Below are 17,230 nucleotides of genomic sequence, written 5' to 3'. Positions count from 1 at the left end.
CAGTCTAGTACCTGAGTGTGTAAATACAGACTTCAGGATAGCCTCCTGCTTTTTATCAACAGGTACCTTCGAAGTGGCCGTATCCTAAGACGGCAGTGCCACCTTTTTTGACAACCGCGTGAGCGCCTTATCCACCCTAGGGGATATCTCCCAGCGTAACTTATCCTCTGGCGGGAAAGGGTACGCCATCAGTAACTGTTTAGAAATTACCAGTTTCTTATCGGGGGAACCCACGCTTTTTCACACACTTCATTCACTCATCTGATGGGGGAACAAAACACTGCCTGCTTTTTCTCCCCAAACATAAAACCCATTTTTAGAGGTACTTGGGTTAATGTCAGAAATGTGTAACACATTTTTTATAGCCGGGATCAAGTCACGGATGTTCCTAGTGGATTGTCGACCTTGTCGACACTGGAGTCAGACTCCGTGTCGACATCTGTGTCTGCCATCTGAGGGAGCGGGCATTTTTGAGCCCTTGATGGCCTTTGAGACGCCTGGACAGGCGCGGGCTGAGAAGCCGTCTGTCCCACAGCTGTTACGTCATCCAGCCTTTTATGTAAGGAGTTGACACTGTTGGTTAATACCTTCCACCTATCTATCCACTCTGGTGTCGGCCCCACAGGGGGCGACATCACATTTATCGGCATCTACTCCGTCACCACATAAGCCTCCTCATCAAACATGTCGACACAACCGTACCGACACACCGCACACACACAGGGAATGCTCTGACTGAGGACAGGACCCCACAAAGCCCTTTGGGGAGACAGAGAGAGAGTATGCCAGCACACACCAGAGCGCTATATAATGTGGGGATTAACACTATAACTGAGTGAATTTTCCCCAATAGCTGCTTGTATATACAATATTGCGCCTAAATTTAGTGCCCCCCCCTCTCTTTTTAACCCTTTGAGCCTGAAAACTACAGGGGAGAGCCTGGGGAGCTGTCTTCCAGCTGTACTGTGAAGAGAAAATGGCGCCAGTGTGCTGAGGGAGAAGCCCCGCCCCTTTTTCAACTGACTTTCTCCCGCTTTTTCTGGAATACTGGCAGGGGTAATTTTACATCTATATAGCCTCTAGGACTATATATGATGTAGATTTGCCAGCCAAGGTGTCATATATTGCTGCTCAGGGCGCCCCCCCCCCCCCCCAGCGCCCTGCACCCTCAGTGACCGGAGTGTGAGGTGTGCATGAGGAGCAATGGCGCACAGCTGCAGTGCTGTGCGCTACCTTGGTGAAGACTGATGTCTTCTGCCGCCGATTTTCCGGACCTCTTCTTGCTTCTGGCTCTGTAAGGGGGGCGGCGGCGCGGCTCCGGGACCGAACACCAAGGACGGGCCTGCGGTCGATCCCTCTGGAGCTAATGGTGTCCAGTAGCCTAAGAAGCCCAAGCTAGCTGCAAGCAGGTAGGTTCGCTTCTTCTCCCCTTAGTCCCTCGGTGCAGTGAACCTGTTGCCAGCAGGTCTCACTGTAAAATAAAAAACTTAACATATACTTTCTTTCTAGAAGCTCAGGAGAGCCCCTAGTGTGCATCCAGCTAAGCCGGGCACAAAGATCTAACTGAGGCTTGGAGGAGGGTCATAGTGGGAGGAGCCAGTGCACACCAGGTGACCTAAAGCTTTCTTTAGTTGTGCTCAGTCTCCTGCGGAGCCGCTATTCCCCATGGTCCTTTCAGAGTTCCCAGCATCCACTAGGACGTTAGAGAAATGATGTTATAACTCTCTTATATAAATACATTATAATGTCTGGTGCTTGACATGTTTAATTTATGTGTTGTATGAAATATGTGTTGAATATATCTTTGTGGCTTGTCTGTGTGAATGCGTATGCTACCATATATCGCTGTGCACGCTGTGTGTATGCGCACGCACAGAGACCCATCTGTTTGTATGTTGTGTGTATGTAATATTTTTGACTTCGACAACCTGAAGACCTATGTCATTGACAATGGGAAAGAATATTGCCTATCCGTTGAATGTGCTGAGCCCAGAATTGGATGTTAAGCTCTGAGTAGTGTAATACTAAGTTACGCAGGTGGTGACAATGTGGTTAATAATTTGCAATAACTATGCTTAATTATTACATAAGTGGACAACCTATCCCTATGACTAATCGCTAGCACACAGCACATACAGTACTACCCAGAATGGCCCAAAACTGTGGTGTAGCATGTTACTGTAGGTCACCATTTATCATGTGGACGTGCATAAGAATGTCAACTTGATCAAAAAGTCAACATGTATCATGTCTACACTGATTATACAGTAAAAACTACTCCTTTCCATGACACTATTGCAAGTACTGGACTAATAAATGTTAAATGTTTCTTTGTCATTTCAATTGTGTACTGGCATTAGCTGTAAAACAAAAATGGGGTTCCAGACCCCCATTTCCTATTCCTTTCAAATAATGGAATTTGTAATAAAATAAACAAAATCTTTTATCCCATAAAGGTATTATTCTTTTATTCTGCTACTAACTATTGTCAATGTTTTGCTCACATGGTGAGCACTAAGAGTAGTCTTTTCTTACTGTACATACCCATATTAGTGTATGGAGTATCCCTGTCCGCTTTAGCAGCTACCAGGGACTTACAGACTAGTAATTAGCACAGCCAATTCTGTATTTTACATGGATTATATATAAACATGATAGAATGTTGACCTAATGTACCTGGTGGCCCAGCGGTCACTTACCTGGTCCCATCGGCTGCAGCACTTCCAGCAATTTCTTCTGGATCTTGGTGGTCATGTAACATGCAACAGTGCAGGCATATGAGGTCCCTATTCCCAAACCTATTCCCCCTAGTGCCTACTGTAATGCTCCCCGCACAGCCTAAAGGGCCCCATTCACTACCATGACATGTCTGTCTGACATGTCACGGGCGATCACCCCCTGCAGCCTCCCGGGGGGGCAGGATCACCCAATATACATCGTATGCTGTCCTTTTGCATACGATGTATCTTGGGCGATCCTGGACGATCCCAGCCATGCCTGCGGGGTCGGACCAGATTGAATGTGCAGCACATTCAATCTGGAAGATCCGTTCCGATGCTCACGGGAACGCGCATCAGATCAGAAACACCTCCAAAATGCCAAATTTCATCTGATATATAGGGCCAAATGACCGTAATTAGATGAAATCGGGCATTATCGTCCTAGTGTATGGGGCCCTTGACCCTCCCGGCGGCACCTAACCATAACCTGTCAGCATTCTGAGAATGCTCATATTTCATGTGGCAACATTTCAGTTGTCAACACTGTGCACATGTTGATATTCTAAGGATGACGACATGGTGCCTGTCAAATTTGTGAATCATGTTGATAATCGAATGTCGACATTGTGGTGTCAATATGGTCAGTGTCGACCATGTGGCCAGATTCCCCAAAACTGTGTACCAACGACAAACTTCCAATGCCAACTGACAAGACAAAACATTATACTGTACTCAAATACAACTGAGCAAAGGACCATTCCTTCTACCTACCTAAGCTTCCTGTATTGACTTTTCCCTGGCCACATACCTGTGATCACTGATTGATATTAAATTGCCAGAAAACAAAGGAGGTAGCTTCAAAAGTAAGGGAATAAAAAAGACAAACTATAAACCAGCTCTATGGAGGGTGGCTTTCAGTGCTCCAGGGAAGAGTTCAAGCCAAGGCCCATGTCTAGGACACTCATTGTAGTCCTACGGCTCACTTAGGCTCAAAATGCTTAGGAAACTCCTCTTTATAGGGCCATAATGCGGAACCACCATGCACCCTATAAGTGCTTTAAACTGTACATAAATATATTCCATAGACAAAAAACCTTACGGTTTCACATGTCCCATTAAGGCTTCTTAGACATGATCGAAATTTCAGAAACCTGTTGTAACTCTTCCACTCAAACTCCAAAAAGCAATGAAATTCCGATCATTAAGGCTGACGCCTTAATGGACGTGTTCCTTGCGCAATACAGATATGGTATGCCATCACAGCCTGTGGGTAAGTGCAGATTCAGCACTCTCACAGAGTGAGATTGCTGTCACTCACACAATGGTGGAGCTGCTAATTCACAGATTTGTGTGCTCATTGGAATACACACATGCAGTCTATGCAACTGAAGGTCTGAGCAGTTTTGTGGTGCTCCCATCCCACACAGTGCCCACAACCATCCCATTCGGTCACAACAATCCCACCGTGTTACAACAGCTTCTCACTCCATACATCCATCTCACTTAGTATACACATTTAGCTCCCTCAAAATATCTTGGTTAATTGCTAAAACTATAATACCACATCTACTGTCTATGCATCTACACTTGCTTCCCCTATACACCTCCATGCTGCTGTCTTCCCCTATCCCTACTGCTGTGTTCTCCCATCTGTGCTAGTCTGTACTAACTTATCTGCACCATCTGTCTTTCCGCACCTGTGCCTTGTCTGTATCACCGTTTCCTTCTCTCTGTGCTGCTCAGTGTTTCCCTCTTCAACGTCACTCTGTCTCCTCCAGTACATAGCACACTGTCTTCTCTCCCATCTGCACCAGTTTTCTACCCATCCAAGCCAGTGTTTTCAACCCATCTGCACCATTTCCCCCATCTGCACCGCTCTGTCTCCCTTCCCATACTTTGTGCTTAATCTACCCCCTATCCACACCACTCTTACCCCATTCATGTAGCCGACATCCTGAAGGTAAATTTCGTGGGTCCTGCGCTCTTGGCAGGGAAATAACCGCCACAGCCCACCCCCCAGTGGTCCGGAAACGCCTCCGTTGTGCAGACCATGCCCTGCCAATGGCATTCTAACGCTGTTTGCACACCCCCTCCTTCCCCGCAACCCACTCTGCCTATCAATCAGGCAGGGTGATCGCAGCCAGTGAGATGCTGATAGCATCTCACTGGGCTCCTGGGGTACGTACGCGCAGTGCAGCCATTGCACGTGCGCACCTCACAAACTAATTCAGACTGCGATCGCTGCTGCTGCGGTCTGAATTACCCCGTGTTTCTTTGTCCCCCCCCCCATCAGTGCTGCTTAGTGTTCCCTCTATCCACACACTTCTGTTCCCCCATCCACACCGCTCTCCTCCCTTCAATCAACAACACTCATACCTCATCTGAGCAGCTTTGTCTTCCGCTCAGACCTTCAGTTGCATAGACTGCATGTGTGTATTCCAATGAGCACACAAATCTGTGAATTAGCAGCTCCACCATTGTGTGAGTGACAGCAATCTCACTCTGTGAGAGTGCTGAATCTGCACTTACCCACAGGCTGTGATGGCATACCATATCTGTATTGCGCAAGGAACACGTCCATTAAGGCGTCAGCCTTAATGATCGGAATTTCATTGCTTTTTGGAGTTTGAGTGGAAGAGTTACAACAGGTTTCTGAAATTTCGATCATGTCTAAGAAGCCTTAATGGGACATGTGAAACCGTAAGGTTTTTTGTCTATGGAATTTCATCGCTTTTTTTAAATTTTTTTTTTTTTATTCAGAAATGTAAAATTTCACTGTAAAAATAAACATTTGATTTTTTAAATGTTTAATGAAAATTTTCGTATAACATCACTGTTCTGTGCAAAATAATTTTATTTACCAAACCGAATTGTTTAAGGTCCGTACACACTTAACGATTTGATGAGCGACGTCGCTCATTTTCCCCCTCCTTGAGCGACGTCGCTCGTTTTATCGTTAAGTGTATATGCTACCAGCGACGAACGATGCGCTGCCCCGCGGGTCGGCAACAATCGTCGCTGTCGGTAGGGCATGCATGAAGGATGTGGACTGTCGTCCACGACCTTCATGCAGGGCTGGCAGGGGCGTGACGTCACTGAGTGATATGAGCGGTCATATCGCTCAGTGTGTACAGTCGGCCGCCGGCCGGCCGGCCCGGGAGGGGGAAACATTAGACGATGTCGCTCACAGAGCGACATCGTTTAATGTGTATGGGCCTTTAGACTTTGGTCAAAATATTTTGCTGCCTTTGCAGCTGATGCAGGGAGGGGGGTAGGCGGCAGCAGCCTGTAACTGAGGCTGGAGGTAGGCGTGAAATGCATTGCTTGTACGTGTGAGTGCGTGGTGTCAGGTGCTGCGCGTGTATATGTGTGTGTGTCAGGTGCTGCCTGTGTATGTGTGTCAGGTCCTGTGTGTGTGTGTGTGTGTGTGTGTGTGTATGTGTGTGTCAGGTGCTGCGTGTATATATGAGTGTGTCTGATGGTGCGTGTGTATGCGTCAGCTGCCGCACGTGGGTGTGTGTCAGGTGTTGCGGGTGTATATGTGTGTGAGTATCAGGTACTCCGCGTGTGTACAAGTGTATGTCTGGTGCTGCTCATGAATACGTATGTCTGTGTCAGGTGCTGCGCGTGTACATGAGTGTGCGTCAGGTGCTGCGCGTGAACATGAGTGTGCATTAGGTGCTGTGCGTGTACATGAGTGTGCGTCAGGTTCTGCGTGTGTACGAGTGTGCATTAGGTGCTGCGCGTGTACATGAGTGTGCGTCAGGTGCTACGCGTGTACATGTGTGTGCGTCAGGTGCTGCGCGTGTCTGTGTGTGTGAGTAAGGTGCTGCGTGTGTATGTGTGTGTCAGGTGCTGCATGTGTATATTAGTGTGTCTGATGGTGTGCGTGTATATGTATGTGTCAGGTGCTGCGTGTATATGTATGTGTCAGGTGCTGCGTGTACATGCATGTGTCAGGTGCTGCATGTTTATTTTATTGTGTCTGATGCTACGTGTGTGTGTCAGGTGCCGCATGTGTATATGTGTGTGTGTCAGGTGTTGCGCGTGTATGTGTGTGTCAGGTGCTGCATGTTTATTTTATTGTGTCTGATGCTACGTGTGTGTGTGTGTGTGTGTGTGTGTCAGGTGACGCACGTGTATGTGTGTGTGTGTCAGGTGTTGCGCGTGTATGTGTATGTCAGGTGCCGTTCCCCTTCTTCCCATCCCAGCTCTCTCTGTAGAATACAGCTCTGCACCCAGAGAGAGGGAAAGACCAGGGGGCTGATCATTGCACTGCTCACTTTTTGGTCATGAGTTCGGCCTCCTGTTTCTTCCAGTGCTGTGTTCCTGCAGCCCAGCCCTCCCTGTTGTGCCAGAGAATCAGCCCTTCCTTCCCCTGCCAGAGAGAGAGAGCCCGAGGCAGAGACACTCTTCCCGTAGCTGGCCTACCCCCAGTACTTCAGCACTGGCCATGCGGCAGTCAACAAAGGAGACCAGCAGGGGGTCCTGGCAGCATCAGCTGTGGCCGCAGCTGGATCGGGGAGGCCTGCAGTGTCTGAGGTGGGCAGCACTTCCTCCGCCGCTGTCACCTTCCCCTGCCGGAGAGAAAGCCAGAGACATACCCTTCCTGCAGCTGGGCTACCCCTAGTACCTCAGCGCTGGCCAGGCAGAAGTCTATGGAGGGGACCGGCAGGGGTTTCGGGCCGCAGCAGCAGCGGCCGCAGCCAGATCAGGGAGGCCTGCAGGGTCAGAGCTGGGCAGCACTTCCACCAACACTGTCACCTCTGTGCTGGGCATGTACACCAGTCCGTACGGACGGAGGTGTCCACAACAGGCAGCAGTATAATGAGTCAGACAAACTCATTACACGCTGCCCACTGCTGCGCCGCATGCCCTCGATGGAGGAAGCCTAGATGCGGTCCCCAGCTGCAGCGAGGGAGAAGGGTGATCACATCACCCTTCAACCCGGCACCTCACAATCAGCTGGGGATCTGCAGTAGCTTCATCTCTCTCTTCTTCTCCCTCTCTGACAGCACAGCAGCCCCTCTGGGTCCCATGTAGCTCTGCCCCCCTGCTCACAGTTCACTCGGCCTCTCCTGATTAAAAAGAAAATAAGAGCCTGACCTGCTGCTCAGATGCGAGGAGGGGACGGGCGGTAGGTCCTCTGTGAGTGCACTACACAGCAAAATTAACTGACTCCTCACAACAGTGTGGACTGCGGGCGACGTCAGACGCCAATTTGGGTGTGCTTGCCGCACTACCTGCCCATCAAGCCCAACGTGGTGCCATGGTGCCAGCCCCGCCCACTATACGGATTCCATTTTGTATTAGGAATCCTATAACAGCATTCCGACATCCCTCCCTATGACGCTGCCATCCATAAATTGCCGCTCTCATACATCCGTACACCGCCACTCTCATACATCCGCACACTGCCGCTCTCACACAACTGTACACTGCTGCTCTCATACATCCATACACTGCCGCTCTCATACATCCGTACAACCCCGCTCTCATACATCCGTACAACCCCGCTCTCATACATCCGTACAACCCCGCTCTCATACAGCCGCACACTGCCGCTCTCATGCAGCCGCACACTGCCGCTCTCATGCAGCCGCACACTGCCGCTCTCATGCAGCCGCACACTGCCAATCTCATGCAGCCGCACACCGCCGCTCTCATGCAGCCGCACACCGCCGCTCTCATGCAGCCGCACACCGCCGCACTCATGCATCCACACACCACCGCACTCATGCATCCACACACCACCGCACTCATACATCCACACACCACCGCACTCATACATCCACACACCGACGCAGTTATACAGCCGTACACTGCCGCTCTCATACAGCCGTACACTGCCGCTCTCATACATCCGCACACTGCCGCACTCATACAGCCGCACACTGCCGCTCTCATACAGCCGCACACTGCCGCTCTCATACAGCCGCACACTGCCGCTCTCATACAGCCGCACACTGCCGCTCTCATACAGCCGCACACTGCCGCTCTCATACAGCCGTACACTGCCGCTCTCATACAGCCGTACAACCCCGCTCTCATACATCCGCACACTGCTGCTCTCATACAGCCGCACACCGACGCAGTTATACAGCCGTACACTGCCGCTTTCATACATCCGCACACTGCCGCACTTTTACAGCCGCACACTGCCGCTCTCATACATCCACACACCGCCGCACACCACCACACGCATACAGCCGCACATCATCGCACTCATACAGCCGCACACCGACACAGTTATACATCCGCACACTGCCGCTCTCATACATCCGCACACTGCCGCTCTCATACATCCGCACACTGCCGCTCTCATACATCCGCACACTGCCGCTCTCATACATCCGCACACTGCCGCTCTCATACATCCGCACACTGACGCTCTCATACATCCGCACACTATCGCTCTCATACATCCAACCACTTCCACTCACATCTATACATACATCTACACATCCAATCCCCGCGCAAGGGAACACTGAAATCACTATCACTTTTCCCCGGGGTGTGACCACAGCCAGCCACTACTCCGGCCACCTTCTTGTGACACCAAAATGCATCTTACCTATCATCAGGGTGGTGCTGCTGCTGGGGGCCGGGTTGCTGCCTCAGTCTCCTGGTTGGTGCTGCGATTGGAGGGGGTACTGCTTCCCTGTGCTGCCACTGTCTCCCGGATCATCGTGCCGCTGGCTGAATTGCAGCTTGACGCTACTGCTGCCGGGAGTAACAGCTTCCTGACTGTTGTTGCTGGTGGCTGCCTACTGCTCATTGCCGCCGGAACACTGACCAGCTCGGCAGTGATGCTGGCGGAGGAGTAGTGGCGGTGGGGTGGGGGGTGCCTGCTCCCTTCCCTCGAGCATGCCGCAGTGCAAAAAAAATAAGAATTTACTTACCGATAATTCTATTTCTCGTAGTCCGTAGTGGATGCTGGGGACTCCATAAGGACCATGGGGAATAGCGGCTCCGCAGGAGACTGGGCACAAAAGTAAAGCTTTAGGACTACCTGGTGTGCACTGGCTCCTCCCCCTATGACCCTCCTCCAAGCCTCAGTTAGGATACTGTGCCCGGACTAGCGTACACAATAAGGAAGGATTTTGAATCTCGGGTAAGACTCATACCAGCCACACCAATCACACCGTATAACTTGTGATCTAAACCCAGTTAACAGCATGATAACAGAGGAGCCTCTAGAAAAGATGGCTCACTACAGCAATAACCCGATTTTTGGTAACAATAACTATGTACAAGTATTGCAGACAATCCGCACTTGGGATGGGCGCCCAGCATCCACTACGGACTACGAGAAATAGAATTATCGGTAAGTAAATTCTTATTTTCTCTGACGTCCTAGTGGATGCTGGGGACTCCGTAAGGACCATGGGGATTATACCAAAGCTCCCAAACGGGCGGGAGAGTGCAGATGACTCTGCAGCACCAAATGAGAGAACTCCAGGTCCTCCTCAGCCAGGGTATCAAATTTGTAGAATTTTACAAACGTATTTGCTCCTGACCAAGTAGCTGCTCGGCAAAGTTGTAAAGCCGAGACCCCTCGGGCAGCCGCCCAAGATGAGACCAACTTCCTTGTGGAGTGGGCATTTACAGATTTTTGGCTGTGGTAGGCCTGCCACAGAATGTGCAAGCTGAATTGTACTACAAATCCAACGAGCAATAGTCTGCTTAGAAGCAGGAGCACCCAGCTTGTTGGGTGCATACAGGATAAACAGCGAGTCAGATTTTCTGACTCCAGCCGTCCTGGAAACATATATTTTCAGGGCCCTGACAACGTCTAGCAACTTGGAGTCCTCCAAGTCCCTAGTAGCCGCAGGCACCACAATAGGTTGGTTCAGGTGAAACGCTGAAACCACCTTAGGGAGAAACTGAGGTCGAGTCCTCAATTCCGCCCTGTCCGAATGGAAAATCAGATAAGGGCTTTTACAGGATAAAGCCGCCAATTCTGACACGCGCCTGGCCCAGGCCAGGGCCAACAGCATGACTACTTCCCATGTGAGATATTTTAACTCCACAGATTTAAGTGGTTCAAACCAATGTGACTTTTGGAACCCAAAAACTACATTGAGATCCCAAGGTGCCACTGGAGGCACAAAAGGAGGCTGTATATGCAGTACCCCTTTTACAAACGTCTGAACTTCAGGGACTGAAGCTAGTTCTTTTTGGAAGAAAATTGACAGGGCCGAAATTTGAACCTTAATGGACCCCAATTTCAGGCCCATAGACACTCCTGTTTGCAGGAAATGTAGGAATCGACCCAGTTGAATTTCCTCCGTCGGGCCTTACTGGCCTCGCACCACGCAACATATTTTCGCCAAATGCGGTGATAATGTTTTGCGGTTACATCCTTCCTGGCTTTGATCAGGATAGGGATGACTTCATCCGGAATGCCTTTTTCCTTCAGGATCCGGCGTTCAACCGCCATGCCGTCAAACGCAGCCGCGGTAAGTCTTGGAACAGACAGGGTCCTTGCTGGAGCAGGTCCCTTCTTAGAGGTAGAGGCCACGGATCCTCCGTGAGCATCTCTTGAAGTTCCGGTTACCAAGTCCTTCTTGGCCAATCCGGAGCCACGAATATAGTGCTTACTCCTCTCCATCTTATAATTCTCAGTACCCTGGGTATGAGAGGCAGAGGAGGGAACACATACACTGACTGGTACACCCACGGTGTTACCAGAGCGTCTACAGCTATTGCCTGAGGGTCCCTTGACCTGGCGCAATACCTGTCGAGTTTTTCCCAACGGTTTATAATCATGTGGAAGACTTCTGGGTGAAGTCCCCACTCTCCCGGGTGGAGGTCGTGTCTGCTGAGGAAGTCTGCTTCCCAGTTGTCCACTCCCGGAATGAATACTGCTGACAGTGCTATCACATGATTTTCCGCCCAGCGAAGAATCCTTGCAGCTTCTGCCATTGCCCTCCTGCTTCTTGTGCCACCCTGTCTGTTTACGTGGGTGACTGCCGTGATGTTGTCCGACTGGATCAACACCGGCTGACCTTGAAGCAGAGGTCTTGCTAAGCTTAGAGCATTGTAAATGGCCCTTAGCTTCAGGATATTTATGTGAAGTGATGTCTCCAGGCTTGACCATAAGCCCTGGAAATTCCTTCCCTGTGTGACTGCTCCCCAGCCTCGCAGGCTGGCATCCGTGGTCACCAGGACCCAGTCCTGAATGCCGAATCTGCGGCCCTCTAGAAGATGAGCACTCTGCAACCACCACAGGAGGGACACCCTTGTCCTTGGTGACAGGGTTATCCGCTGATGCATCTGAAGATGCGACCCGGACCATTTGTCCAGCAGGTCCCACTGGAAAATTCTTGCGTGGAATCTGCCGAATGGGATTGCTTTGTAGGAAGCCACCATTTTTCCCAGAACCCTTGTGCATTGATGCACTGAGACTTGGCTCGGTTTTAGGAGGTTCCTGACTAGCTCGGATAACTCCCTGGCTTTCTCCTCCGGGAGAAACACCTTTTTCTGGACTGTGTCCAGGATCATCCCTAGGAACAGAAGACGAGTCGTCGGAACCAGCTGCGATTTTGGAATATTGAGAATCCAACCGTGCTGCCGCAACACTACCTGAGATAGTGCTACACCGACCTCCAACTGTTCTCTGGATCTTACCCTTATCAGGAGATCGTCCAAGTAAGGGATAACTAAAACTCCCTTCCTTCGAAGGAGTATCATCATTTCGGCCATTACCTTGGTAAAGACCCGGGGTGCCGTGGACCATCCAAACGGCAGCGTCTGAAACTGATAGTGACAGTTCTGTACCACAAACCTGAGGTACCCTTGGTGAGAAGGGTAGATTGGGACATGAAGGTAAGCATCCTTGATGTCCCGAGACACCATGTAGTCCCCTTCTTCCAGGTTCGCAATCACTGCTCTGAGTGACTCCATCTTGAATTTGAACTTCTGTATGTAAGTGTTCAAAGATTTTAGATTTAAAATCGGTCTCACCGAGCCGTCCGGCTTCGGTACCACAACAGTGTGGAATAATACCCCTTTCCCTGTTGCAGGAGGGGTACCTTGATTATCACCTGCTGGGAATACAGCTTGTGAATGGCTTCCAAAACTGCCTCCCTGTCGGAGGGAGACGTCGGTAAAGCCGACTTTAGGAAACGGCGAGGGGGAGACGTCTCGAATTCCAATTTGTACCCCTGAGATACCACCTGAAGGATCCAGGGGTCTACTTGCGAGTGAGCCCACTGCGCGCTGAAATTCTTGAGACGGGCCCCCACCGTGCCTGAGTCCGCTTGTAAAGCCCCAGCGTCATGCTGAGGGCTTGGCAGAGGCGGGAGAGGGCTTCTGTTCCTGGGAACTGGCTGATTTCTGCAGCCTTTTTCCTCTCCCTCTGTCACGGGGCAGAAATGAGGAACCTTTTGCCCGCTTGTCCTTATGGGAACGAAAGGACTGCGCCTGATAATACGGCGTCTTCTTATGTTGAGAGGCGACCTGGGGTAAAAACGTGGATTTCCCAGCTGTTGCCGTGGCCACCAGGTCTGAAAGACCGACCCCAAATAACTCCTCCCCTTTATAAGGCAATACTTCCATATGCCGTTTGGAATCCACATCACCTGACCACTGTCGTGTCCATAACCCTCTTCTGGCAGAAATGGACAACGCACTTACTCTTGATGCCAGTCGGCAAATATTCCGCTGTGCATCACGCATATATAGAAATGCATCTTTTAAATGCTCTATAGGCAATAATATACTGTCCCTATCTAGGGTATCAATATTTTCAGTCAGGGAATCCGACCACGCCAACCCAGCACTGCACATCCAGGCTGAGGCGATTGCTGGTCGCAGTATAACACCAGTATGTGTGTAAATACATTTTAGGATACCCTCCTGCTTTCTTTCAGCAGGATCCTTAAGGGCGGCCATCTCAGGAGAGGGTAGAGCCCTTGTTTTGACAAGCGTGTGAGCGCTTTATCCACCCTAGGGGGTGTTTCCCAACGCACCCTAACCTCTGGCGGGAAAGGATATAATGCCAATAACTTTTTTATCGGGGGAAACCCACGCTTCATCACACACCTCATTTAATTTCTCAGATTCAGGAAAACTACAGGTAGTTTTTCCTCACCGAACATAATACCCCTTTTGGTGGTACTCGTATTATCAGAAATGTGTAAAACATTTTTCATTGCCTCAATCATGTAACGTGTGGCCCTACTGGAAGTCACATTTGTCTCTTCACCGTCGACACTGGAGTCAGTATCCGTGTCGGCGTCTGTATCTGCCATCTGAGGTAACGGGCGCTTTAGAGCCCCTGACGGCCTATGAGACGTCTGGACAGGCACAAGCTGAGTAGCCGGCTGTCTCATGTCAACCACTGTCTTTTGTAAAGAGCTGACACTGTTAATTCCTTCCAACAGTTCACCCACTCAGGTGTCGACCCCCTAGAGGGTGACATCCCTATTACAGGCAATTTGCTCCGCCTCCACATCATTTTCCTCCTCATACATGTCGACACAAACGTACCGACACACAGCACACACACAGGGAATGCTCTGATAGAGGACAGGACCCCACTAGCCCTTTGGAGAGACAGAGGGAGAGTTTGCCAGCACACACCAGAGCGCTATAAATATACAGGGATAACCTTATATAAGTGTTTTTCCCCTTATAGCTGCTGTATTGTTAATACTGCGCCTAATTAGTGCCCCCTCTCTTTTTTAACCCTTTCTGTAGTGTAGTGACTGCAGGGGAGAGCCAGGGGAGCTTCCCTCCAACGGAGCTGTGAGGGAAAATGGCGCCAGTGTGCTGAGGAGATAGGCTCCGCCCCTTTTTCGCGGACTTTTCTCCTGCTTTTTTATGGATTCTGGCAGGGGTTAAAATTCATCCATATAGCCCTGAGGGCTATATGTGATGTATTTTCGCCAGCCAAGGTGTTTTTATTGCTGCTCAGGGCGCCCCCCCCTAGCGCCCTGCACCCTCAGTGACCGAAGTGTGAAGTGTGCTGAGGAGCAATGGCGCACAGCTGCAGTGCTGTGCGCTACCTTGGTGAAGACAGGATGTCTTCTGCCGCCGATTTTCCGGACCTCTTCTTGCTTCTGGCTCTGTAAGGGGGCCGGCGGCGCGGCTCTGGGACCGGACTCCATGGCTGGGCCTGTGTTCGATCCCTCTGGAGCTAATGGTGTCCAGTAGCCTAAGAAGCCCAATCCACTCTGCACGCAGGTGAGTTCGCTTCTTCTCCCCTTAGTCCCTCGATGCAGTGAGCCTGTTGCCAGCAGGTCTCACTGAAAATAAAAAACCTAAAACTAAACTTTTCACTAAGCAGCTCAGGAGAGCCACCTAGTGTGCACCCTTCTCGTTCGGGCACAAAAATCTAACTGAGGCTTGGAGGAGGGTCATAGGGGGAGGAGCCAGTGCACACCAGGTAGTCCTAAAGCTTTACTTTTGTGCCCAGTCTCCTGCGGAGCCGCTATTCCCCATGGTCCTTACGGAGTCCCCAGCATCCACTAGGACGTCAGAGAAATAAATAATAAATAGAGCATACCAGGGTGAGAGTCTGTATGGATCATGATTACACGGGGCACAGCAAAAGGACACCTTGCTGTGAGGGGCTCTGCCCACACAGATTGCTGCACCCTCTCTGATGTCAGCCGCTGCCCTCTCGTTCTCTGGGCGGCCAGTTCCAGTGTGAGGTAGGAGAGGAAGAGAACACACAGGAGAGCAGCCCTGATATATAACAGAGGTGGAAGTTCTATAGGCAGCAGAGACGGAGACCAGCCAGCCAGTCTCCCAGTGCCCTGATCACTACACGCCGCCAGCACAGCATTACAGGAGGGTCCTATAGTGCTGCCCTGAGCTAACAGGTGTGTGTACTAAGTGTACCCCGTACAGTGTGCTGCGCCCTGGTGTCTCTGAGAGGGGTGAGGTCACCGTGCCGCTTTAGTATATGGCTTTTCCTTAGTACTGTACGTTACAGCCCTGCACTAGTAGTGGCAACTCTGCCCTATGTGAACCTGTGAGGTTATTTTTCTATTTACAGAATAACCGGGGAGAAGGCGGCCATATTGCGGCTCTCAAGTGAAGGCCCTCTAGTACACCCCCTGCTGGCGGCCACTGCGCAGGCGCAACAAATTGAAATGCCCTATCTCTATAATGGGGCATATTTCTCTTAATTAAAAAAAACCTGTAACTTTCCGAAAAACCACAACCCCAAAAGGCACTTCACTGGGACATGCTCTATCTAATAAAACAAACCCCAAGTCTTATTTTTATACATATATATATATATATATATACACACACACACTCATGTATATACATGCATATTGCATATACATGTATACACAAATACACGTATGTACATGTTTATGTATGTATAATACACTAATAGAGTACATTATATTTATGAATTAATTGCTTCCCGATTCTGCAGCATCATCATCAGCACCACCAGTGTTACTCACAGTCACTTCACACTGACTGCTGCACAACACATCACTTAATTTCCGGGCCGCCCGCCACCTGGTGAAGAGACATGGGAGATGAAGGACCAGCAGTGCCACGTTGAGCGGAAGTATTGTGAATTAGTTACCCACACACTCCTTGTGACACCTGCTCCCCGTCTGCCCTCCCACCCGCCGCCTGCCGTCCGGAACCCGCACTGACAAGTAAGTCTCAGCAGAATGTGTCTGCCAGCAGCTCCCAGTCCCTCCTAGAGGAACACTGCCAGTGGTGTGGCGGCCGCGGCACACTAGGACTGAGACCGCAGCAGGAGGAAAGCACAGGTGGGCGGGAGGAGAGCATGGGCGGACATCACCACGTCACATTGCAAGGTGACGCCAGTCCCCCCAGTGAGGCCGCCGACGAATGCACTCAGCATAGTATTAGCAGCAGGCAGAGGGGGGGCGGGTGCAGCGGTGGTGGGAGGTACGGAAATGAGCTGCAGGCTAGGCTCCACCGATCACACACTCAGCGATCACTGTGCTACAGCAAGCGTGGCGTGCAGCGGTGCTGGACATTAGGGAGTGCCTGTGCGCACCAGGCACCCCCTGTACGCACGCCTATGCGCTACCACCCCCCATATGCCACACTACATCACTATGCTACAGCCCTCCCATATGCTGCACTTCATAATTACACTATACCCCCCATACAACATACTACATCACCACACTACACTACTCACAATAAAATTAAAACATCCCAGTTCCTCATTCTTAATGAGCTCACGTGAGTTCTCTCCCCAACGGAGCTCCAGACCAAGTAACAATGAAGACACCAGCAGCGTGTAGGGGGCAGGCCTGGTCCACTTGTCAGGAGAGAGCAGTCACAGGAGGGTAAGAAGGGGGCGGGGCCTAGTCCTACAGACGGGAGAGAGCACAGACAGGAGAGAGCAAGGTACAGGGGTAGAAGGGGACGGCTGATGTGAAGAAGGGGGCGGGGCCTATTCTTACAGGCTTTCAAAATTCGACTTTAAAATTCGACATTTGACAAATTCGACTTTTCTGCAATGGTACAAATGCGGCAATTCGACAAAAGTA

The sequence above is a fragment of the Pseudophryne corroboree genome, chromosome 8 (assembly GCF_028390025.1).
Source record: "Pseudophryne corroboree isolate aPseCor3 chromosome 8, aPseCor3.hap2, whole genome shotgun sequence".
In the NCBI taxonomy this organism is placed as follows: Eukaryota; Metazoa; Chordata; class Amphibia; order Anura; family Myobatrachidae; genus Pseudophryne; species Pseudophryne corroboree.
This window is presented reverse-complemented; position numbering follows the sequence as displayed.